The sequence below is a fragment of the Triticum aestivum genome, chromosome 4D (genome assembly GCF_018294505.1).
Source record: "Triticum aestivum cultivar Chinese Spring chromosome 4D, IWGSC CS RefSeq v2.1, whole genome shotgun sequence".
Taxonomy (NCBI): Eukaryota; Viridiplantae; Streptophyta; class Magnoliopsida; order Poales; family Poaceae; genus Triticum; species Triticum aestivum.
This window is the reverse complement of record NC_057805.1, coordinates 477,477,868-477,487,975: the sequence shown is the minus strand read 5'-3', so window position 1 is coordinate 477,487,975 and position 10,108 is coordinate 477,477,868.

The window sequence follows — 10,108 nt, the reverse complement described above, 5'->3', positions numbered from 1 at the left end:
TTGGAGCCGAAGTGGTTAAAAGGTTTTCTGAACAGGGTACTTACGATCTAACAGAGAAGTTTACTAGTCTGAAGCAACTCAACAGTATAGTATCAGCTTATACTAAGGAATTTGAGGATTTGATGGCAGAAGTACAAGAAGAAAATCCTGAGCTAGGAGAGATGTGGTTTGTCAGATGTTATGTGAATGGTCCAAGTGATGGAATTAAGTTTCAAATCAGACCATTAAGACCACAATCACTCACAGATGCTTACTGTTTAGCAAGAGAGGTAGAACCTAATCATCCACGTGTATCTGCAGCTGTGAAGAAACAAGTTTTTACTTACACCAACTATTATCAGAAAAATAGTGGGGGAAGTACCAACAAAGAAAACACTGCTTCTGTTCGTGTGCGGCAACTTACAGTAAATCACAATACTGAAAATTCTGCAGGCAATGTTCAGAAACAGAGAAAGGTGGGTTAATGCTGGAGATGTGGAGATAGATGGGTACATGACCACAAGTGCAAACTTACACCAAATGTTCATCTCGTACAACAAGAAGCACCAGAAGAAATATAGTTAAACTCTGAAGAAAATCTATTGCAGGAGCAAGAAGAAACAACAGAGGCACCAGAACAAGTTATGTTTATTTCTGCTTTTGCTATGGGGCAGCAGATAGCAGTTAAAACTCCTACTGTCCTCATTCACATTAATGGCAAGAGAGTTGTAGCATTGTTAGATTCTGGCAGTTCTTGTTCTTTCATCAATCAAGAATTTGCAGTTAATGCAAATTGTCAGCTATTGCTAGTTAAACCCAGAGCTATTGCAGTAGCAGGGGGAAGCAAATTGTTGTCCACAGCAATAGTGCCTGACTATGAATTCCAATTGGCCAAAAACAAACTCAAGCATAACTTTAGAACACTATCACTGCCTAGCCATAACGTGATTTTAGGGTATGACTAGTTTACAGCAATGAGTCCTATTGCTTTTCATATACCAAGAAATACTTTCAGTTTCACACAGGGAGACAAACAAACAGTTACAACAGCTATATATAATGATGTGGAAAATATAAAAGAAATTCCAGCTGAGAAAATGCACAAGTTGCTGGACAAGGGTGTGGAAGGATTTTTGTTGCAAGTGGAAACTATACTCAAGGAAGTACCTGAGAAAGTTCCAATTCCTCCTCAAATACAAAAGTTGTTGTTGGAATATGTAGATTTAGTTGAGGAACCAACTACTCTTCCTCCTCACAAAGAGTTGGACCACACTATTTCATTAATACCAGGAGCAGCACCCCCTCAACTGAGACCTTACAGAGTGCCACAACATCAAAAGAAAGAAATGGAGGAACATATTAAAAAGCTATTGGCTGCTCACTTAATCAGACACAGTCAGAGCCCTTATGCAGCACCTGTGATTTTGGTGAAGAAGAACGATTCTTCTATGAGATTATGCACTGATTTCAGAAAACTAAACTCTCTCACAGTCAAAAATAAATTTCCCATTCCTGTGATTGAAGACCTGCTGGATGAGTTACATGGAGCAAAATTCCTCTCCAAACTTGACCTGAGATCTGGTTATCACCAGATCAGAATGCATCCTGAAGACATACATAAAACTGCTTCCAGAACCTTCCTTATCCATTTTGAATATTTGGTTATGCCCTTTGGCTTGTCTAATGCACCAGGTACCTTCCAGGCACTAATGAACAAAATATTCAGTCCATATCTGAGGGTGTTCGTGTTGGTTTTCTTTGATGACATATTCATATATAGCAAGACCTTGAAAGAGCATGAAGAGCATATCAAGATTGTGCTACAAGTGCTCAGAGAAAATCAGTTGTTTGTTAAACTCTCTAAATGTGTATTTGCTGAGAAACAAGTGAAATATCTTGGACATATTATTTCTGCTGAGGGAGTGGATACAGATCCCAAGAAAATCTCTACAATTGTTGAATGGCGAATACTTGATAATGTCACTAAGCTCAGAAGTTTCTTGGGATTGGCTGGCTATTACAGGAGATTCATTAAAAACTATGGATTGATCTGTAGGCCATTGCATGACTTATTGAAAAAAGGAAATTTCCTATGGACAACGGTACATACAACAGCATTCTCTAAGCTAAAACAAGCACTTATATCAGCTCCAGTTCTAGCCTTGCCAAACTTTTCTCACCCCTTTGTGTTAGAGACTGATGCTTCTGGTAAAGGGATTGGAGCTGTACTTATGCAACAAGGAAGGCCTCTAGCTTACTATAGTTCAGCTCTCTACCCTAGAAATGCAGCTATGTCCACTTATGAGAAAGAAGCCCTGGCCATACTGGAAGCTTTAAAGAAAAGGAGACATTATCTGTTGGGAAATGAAGTCATAATTAAAATAGACCAGCAATCCTTGAAGTTTATAACAGATCAGAAGCTTACTGAAGGAGTTCAGCACAAGTTAATGATGAAATTGCTAGAATTCAATTTTACAATCCAGTATAAAACAGGTGCAGAAAACAGAGTAGCAGATGCACTATCTAGACTGCTACCTAAGTGCATGGCAATATCTTCTCCTGTACTAGCTTGGGCTGAAGAGCTAGTGGATAGTTATCTGAAAGACCTTACAAGCAAAGTACTTCAAGAGAAGTTGTTACTACATAAAGACCAGACTGTGGATGATTATACCATAACATCTGATATTATCAGGTTTAAAGGAAAAATTCTAGTAGGCAAGGTACCTGAACTGAGAACCGAGTTGCTCACAGCTCTCCATAGCTCTCCTGTAGGGGGCCATTCTGGTGTAAGAGCTACTTACCACAGAGTTAAAGGGTTTTTCTATTGGCCTAGGTTAAAAGCTGATGTAGAAAGTTTCATTGCTTCTTGTCCTACTTGTCAAAGAGCTAAAAACGAACACTGCTTGCAAGCAAGATTGTTGGAACCTTTGCCTGTTGCTGACATGGCCTGGGAGCACATATCAATGGATTTCATCGAAGGATTGCCAAGTTCTGGAGGCAAGGAAGTGATACTAGTAGTGGTGGATAGATTCACCAAACATGCCCATTTCATTCCTTTATCTCATCCTTACTCAGTGCTGACAGTAGGTCAAGCAGTGGTGGACAACATAATCAAATTACATGGTCCACCTAAAATGATCATCTCTGACAGAGATAGGATTTTCACTAGCAAGCTATGGAAGGACATCTTTGCAGCTTTGAAAGTGGAGTTAAGATACAGTTCAGCTTATCACCCCCAAACTGATGGACAGACTGAGAGGGTTAATCAATGTTTGGAAACTTATCTTAGGTGCATGACAACTCAGGAACCAAAGAAATGGAGTGCTTGGTTGCCTTTAGCTGAGTACTGGTACAACTCCACTTACCACACAGCTATCAAGATGTCTCCCTTTCAGGCATTGTATGGTTTCCCTGCTCCAATGATTGCTGAGCTGGCAATACCAGGACCTGAGGATGAAGAGGCTCGGGATTTCCTCACTGCCAAACAGAGTATGCTGGACCAACTCAAGACAAATATGTCCCAAGCCCAGAACAGGATGAAATGATTTGCTGACATGAAAAGAGTGGAAAGAAGTTTTGAAACTGGGGATTTGGTATATCTCAAAATGGCGCCCTACAGACTAGCGGCTTTTGGTTTCAGAGGAGTAATCAAATTACACAACAAACACTACTACAGGATGCTGCTAACGCGACACTACGATCAGAGACCCTTCGAGAAACTGTGTGCGATGCAATAATCGCAAACGGTGCTGTATGAAAACCGTCAGAAATGTATAAAACATTTGCGATGACGGATGCATCAAACACGGTTCAGGTTTTAGTTGCCTGTGCGATGAAGGGCATACGGTTCAGTTCAATTAACTGTTTGCGATGAGGAGGACTAAAAGAAACAGGCAGCCAGATGAAGGCGTGTGTGATACACATACGGTTCACTCGGATGAACTGTTTGTGATTAGGCAACACAAAAGAAACGGTCAGCCAGATCAAGGTGTGTGTGATTGAGGGCATACGCTTCAGAAGGATTAACTGTTTGCGATTAGGCAACAGAACAGAAACGAGTCAGCCAGATCAAAGTGTCTGCGACTGATGGCATACACTTCACATGGATGAACTGTTTGCGATTAGCCACAACAAACCGAAACAGTTAGATAGATCAACGTGTGTGTGCTAGACGGGCACACACATTCTAATTAAAAGAACCGTGCGCGATGGTGCTGATATTGCCTATTGTGGTGCACCCTATGGTGCAAACGCCACGTACGCGGCCGAGAAGGCGTACGTGCCCACGTTACGCCTTCCGAGAATAGTGCCGCACTTGTAACCGTTAGTAAATTTTGAGCATGCGTCCCATCACAATTTTTTTTAGAAGAACAGGGAGGCCGTGTCTCGTCACATTCCAAATTGCAAACCTATTCACATCGATCAAAACCTAAACGGTTTCCCACTTAGGAGCGTATTACTACTCGGTTATAAATACTACTACTCCAAGATGACTGCACATTCCTCCTCAACTCCTCATCCACAAAAACAAACAAGTCATTCATCATCGTTCCCTTGCGTCTGCCATGGCCAGCGTGAGTTCTGGTTCGAGAGATTGCCACCACGGAGAGGCGAGCCTGGAAGCGGAAGCACGAGAGATGTCCCGCCTCGCCGCGAAAGCAGCCAACATGTCCCGCCGTGCGGCCGTAGCAGCAGAGAGGTCCCGTCGCGCCGCCGAAGCATCACGGAGGTCCCGTCATGCCGTCGATGCAGCAGACTGGTCCGGTCGCGCCGCGGAAGCAGAAGAGATGCCCATCGCGCCGCGAATGCAGCAGAGATGTCCTCCCATGCCGCGGCGGCCTGGGAAAATGTCTCGCGGGCAGGCGAGGACTCTTACAGGCACATGCGTGCCCTCGTCCTTGGGCAGATGGATCAGATCTCCAGGTGGGCGAGGTTGCAGGATGAACTGAAAGCCTCGTTTGAACAGTCTACCGGTGCCATCCAACAACTAAATGAGAACAATGCGAAGCTCCAGGCCGAGCGCGACCTACTGAGGGCGAAGATCATCGGAAGTGCGGGGCAGCAGGAGCAGACCACTGCCTTGTTGGAGAGGACCGGCGTCATCGTTGAGAAACTTATGGACGAGAATGCCATGCTACGCATCGAGCGCACAAGGCTGGTGGAGGAATCCATGGATGCTCTCAAGCAGCATCTTGAGGACAAGAAAGAGCTCATCGCCGCTCGCCGCGGAGACTAGTTCCCGCGGCCTGCAGCAACGCATCAACAAAGTAGAGATCAGCGAGCCAGATCGTTGTCTTCCTTCTTCTTTTGCCCTTGTGTATTTCGGGCATTGCCGCATGTGGCTTTTTTTAATTATGTTCCTAAATATGTAAGACAATTATTATCCAATGTCATCGTCCTTATATCCATCATGCTTGCTATAAGTCGCAGTCGATGCTATATAGGTCCGTCGGATCTTACATCAAGATCTGTACAAAACTTTCTTTTCAGATTTTCATTTTTCTTTCTTAAATCTCAGTCCAGTGAGACATATAGCCACGCTGTAGAACAAGTGCTCAGGCGCCATTAATGGGGACGTTGGGAGGGAGGTGCGCGGCGGGTAGCGGTGAAAGGGCTCTCCTCCCGATGAGCACGTGCAGGGGTCTGATCGCACGCTTCCCGTACTCAAATAGCTACCCCGCACGGATGGCACGTATAGGGGTCTGATCGCACGCACGCCTCCTAGAAAAAGGGGACGTGTGGCGGCACGTAATTGGTAAGTAGAACGCCCACGGTTTCAATAATACATGTGTTTCCGATTTGTAACATGACAGCTCTTGTTCCAAAATGACTTTGTTGATTGTTATTGTGTGCGCCTTGGCAAATCGGACAGAAAAATTACCACAGCATGTTGGTGCCATGTCATGACACGGTGCCAAGTTTCCTGATTTTCAGGCGTGTTTTGGATTTACAGGAATTAAAAAACCAAGTTTCTCAATCTTTCCGGCCGAGCCACGACGCCCAGATGTTTGAATTTCATTCCCATCTCTTGCATGGGACCTAGAAATTCACCCAAGGACACACATGTGGTTTTTCAAACAACTTTGGTGCACTGGAGCCTGTGCTTGTAGTTCAAATTTGAATTATGCACATTAAATGTGCATAAACTCAATTAATGCATAAAAATTCCAAGCGAATCTGGAATAATTCCAAATTTTAGCACGATACTTATATTTGGTCTAATCTGCCAGTGAAAAAAAATTAAGGCGGGAGAAGGCAGTGTACGTATGTCGTTTCGCACACGGAGGTGGCACGTTCCCTCTCATAACCACGAGCCTTCTTGATGGAAGCTCCGGTTTGCAAGAAGCTTACACCAAAGCTTGTCCCAATTTGGCCAAAAAATTACCGCGGCATGTTGGTGCCATGTCATGACACCATGCCAAGTTTCAAGATTTTCAGGCTTGTTTTGGATTTACAGGAATTGAAAAACCAAGTTTCTCAATCTTTCTTGCGAGCCACGACGCCCAGATGTTTGAATTTCATTCCCATCTCTTGCATGGGACCTAGAAATTCACCCAAGGACACACATGTGGTTTTTCAAACAACTTTGGTGCACTGGAGCCTGTGCTTGTAGTTCAAATTTGAATTATGCACATTAAATGCGCATAAACTCAATTAATGCATAAAAATTCCAAGCGAAACTGGAATAATTCCAAATTTTAGCACGATACTTATATTTGGTCTAATCTGCCAGTGAAAAAAATTAAGGCGGGAGAAGGCAGTGTACGTATGTCGTTTCGCACACGGAGGTGGCACGTTCCCTCTCATAACCACGAGCCTTCTTGATGGAAGCTCCGGTTTGCAAGAAGCTTACACCAAAGCTTGTCCCAATTCGGCCAAAAAAACTACCGCGGCATGTTGGTGCCATGTCATGACACCATGCCAAGTTTCAAGATTTTCAGGCTTGTTTTGGATTTACAGGAATTGAAAAACCAAGTTTCTCAATCTTTCTTGTGAGCCACGACGCCCAGATGTTTGAATTTCATTCCCATCTCTTGCATGGGACCTAGAAATTCACCCAAGGACACACATGTGATTTTTCAAACAACTTTGCTGGATTGGAGCCTGTGCTTATAGTTCAAATTTGAATTATTCACATTAAATATGCATAAACTGAATTAATGCATAAAAATGCCAAACGAACCCGGAATAATTCCAAAATATAGCACGATACTTATATTTGGTCTAATCTGCCTGTGTAAAAAAATTAAGGCGGGAGAAGGCAGTGTACGTATGTCGTTTCACACACGGAGGTGGCACGTTCCCTCTCGGAACCACGAGCCTTCTTGACGGAAGCTCCGGTTTGCAAGAAGCTTACACCAAAGCTTGTCCCAATTCGGCCAAAATAATTACCGCATCATGTTGATGCCATGTCATGACACCATGCCAAGTTTCATGATTTTCAGGCGTGTTTTGGATTTACAGGAATTAAAAAACCAAGTTTCTCAATCTTTCCGGGCGAGCCACGACGCCCAGATGTTTGAATTTCATTCCCATCTCTTGCATGGGACCTAGAAATTCACCCAAGGACACACATGTGGTTTTTCAAACAACTTTGGTGCACTGGAGCCTGTGCTTGTAGTTCAAATTTGAATTGTGCACATTAAATGCGCATAAACTCAATTAATGCATAAAAATGCCAAATGAACCCGGAATAATTCCAAATTTTAGCACGATACTTATATTTGGTCTAATCTGCCTGTGTAAAAAATTAAGGCGGGAGAAGGCAGTGTACGTATGTCGTTTCGCACACGGAGGTGGCACGTTCCCTCTCGGAATCACGAGCCTTCTTGGCGGAAGCTCCGGTTTGCAAGAAGCTTACACCAAAGCTTGTCCCAATTCGGCCAAAAAAACTACCGCGGCATGTTGGTGCCATGTCATGACACCATGCCAAGTTTCAAGATTTTCAGGCTTGTTTTGGATTTACAGGAATTGAAAAACCAAGTTTCTCAATCTTTCTTGCGAGCCACGACGCCCAGATGTTTGAATTTCATTCCCATCTCTTGCATGGGACCTAGAAATTCACCCAAAGACACACATATGATTTTTCAAACAACTTTGGTGGATTGGAGCCTGTGCTTGTAGTTCAAATTTGAATTATTCACATTAAATATGCATAAACTGAATTAATGCATAAAAATGCCAAACGAACCCGGAATAATTCCAAAATATAGCACGATACTTATATTTGGTCTAATCTGCCTGTGTAAAAAAATTAAGGCGGGAGAAGGCAGTGTACGTATGTCGTTTCACACACGGAGGTGGCACGTTCCCTCTCGGAACCACGAGCCTTCTTGACGGAAGCTCCGGTTTGCAAGAAGCTTACACCAAAGCTTGTCCCAATTCGGCCAAAATAATTACCGCATCATGTTGATGCCATGTCATGACACCATGCCAAGTTTCATGATTTTCAGGCGTGTTTTGGATTTACAGGAATTAAAAAACCAAGTTTCTCAATCTTTCCGGGCGAGCCACGACGCCCAGATGTTTGAATTTCATTCCCATCTCTTGCATGGGACCTAGAAATTCACCCAAGGACACACATGTGGTTTTTCAAACAACTTTGGTGCACTGGAGCCTGTGCTTGTAGTTCAAATTTGAATTATGCACATTAAATGCGCATAAACTCAATTAATGCATAAAAATGCCAAATGAACCCGGAATAATTCCAAATTTTAGCACGATACTTATATTTGGTCTAATCTGCCTGTGTAAAAAATTAAGGCGGGAGAAGGCAGTGTACGTATGTCGTTTCGCACACGGAGGTGGCACGTTCCCTCTCGGAATCACGAGCCTTCTTGGCGGAAGCACCGGTTTGCAAGAAGCTTACACCAAAGCTTGTCCCTATTCGGCGAAAAAAATTACCTCAACATGTTGGTGCCATGTCTTGACACCATGCCAAATTCATGATTTTCAGGCGTGTTCTGGATTTACAGGAATTAAAAAACCAAGTTTCTCAATCTTTCCGGCCGAGCCACGACGCCCAAATGTTTGAATTTCATTCCCATCTCTTGCATGGGACCTAAAATTCACCCAGGGACACACATGTGGTTTTTCAAACAACTTTGGTGCACTGGAGCCTGTGCTTGCAGTTCAAATTTGAATTATTCACATTAAATATGCATAAACTGAATTAATGCATAAAAATGCCAAACGAACCCGGAATAATTCCAAAATTTAGCACGATACTTATATTTGGTCTAATCTGCCTGTGTAAAAAAATTAAGGCGGGAGAAGGCAGTGTACGTATGTCGTTTCACACATGGAGGTGGCACGTTCCCTCTCGGAACCACGAGCCTTCTTGACGGAAGCTCCGGTTTGCAAGAAGCTTACACCAAAGCTTGTCCCAATTCGGCCAAAATAATTACCGCATCATGTTGGTGCCATGTCATGACACCATGCCAACTTTCATGATTTTTAGGCGTGTTTTGGATTTACAGGAATTAAAAAACCAAGTTTCTCAATTTTTTCGGGCGAGCCACGACGCCCAGATGTTTGAATTTCATTCCCATCTCTTGCATGGGACCTAGAAATTCACCCAAGGACACACATGTGGTTTTTCAAACAACTTTGGTGCACTGGAGCCTGTGCTTGTAGTTCAAATTTGAATTATGCACATTAAATGCGCATAAACTCAATTAATGCATAAAAATTCCAAGCGAAACTGGAATAATTCCAAATTTTAGCACGATACTTATATTTGGTCTAATCTGCCAGTGAAAAAAATTAAGGCGGGAGAAGGCAGTGTACGTATGTCGTTTCGCACACGGAGGTGGCACGTTCCCTCTCATAACCACGAGCCTTCTTGATGGAAGCTCCGGTTTGCAAGAAGCTTACACCAAAGCTTGTCCCAATTCGGCCAAAAAAATTACCGCGGCATGTTGGTGCCATGTCATGACACCATGCCAAGTTTCAAGATTTTCAGGCTTGTTTTGGATTTACAGGAATTGAAAAACCAAGTTTCTCAATCTTTCTTGCGAGCCACGACGCCCAGATGTTTGAATTTCATTCCCATCTCTTGCATGGGACCTAAAATTCACCCAAGGACACACATATGATTTTTCAAAGAACTTTGGTGGATTGGAGCCTG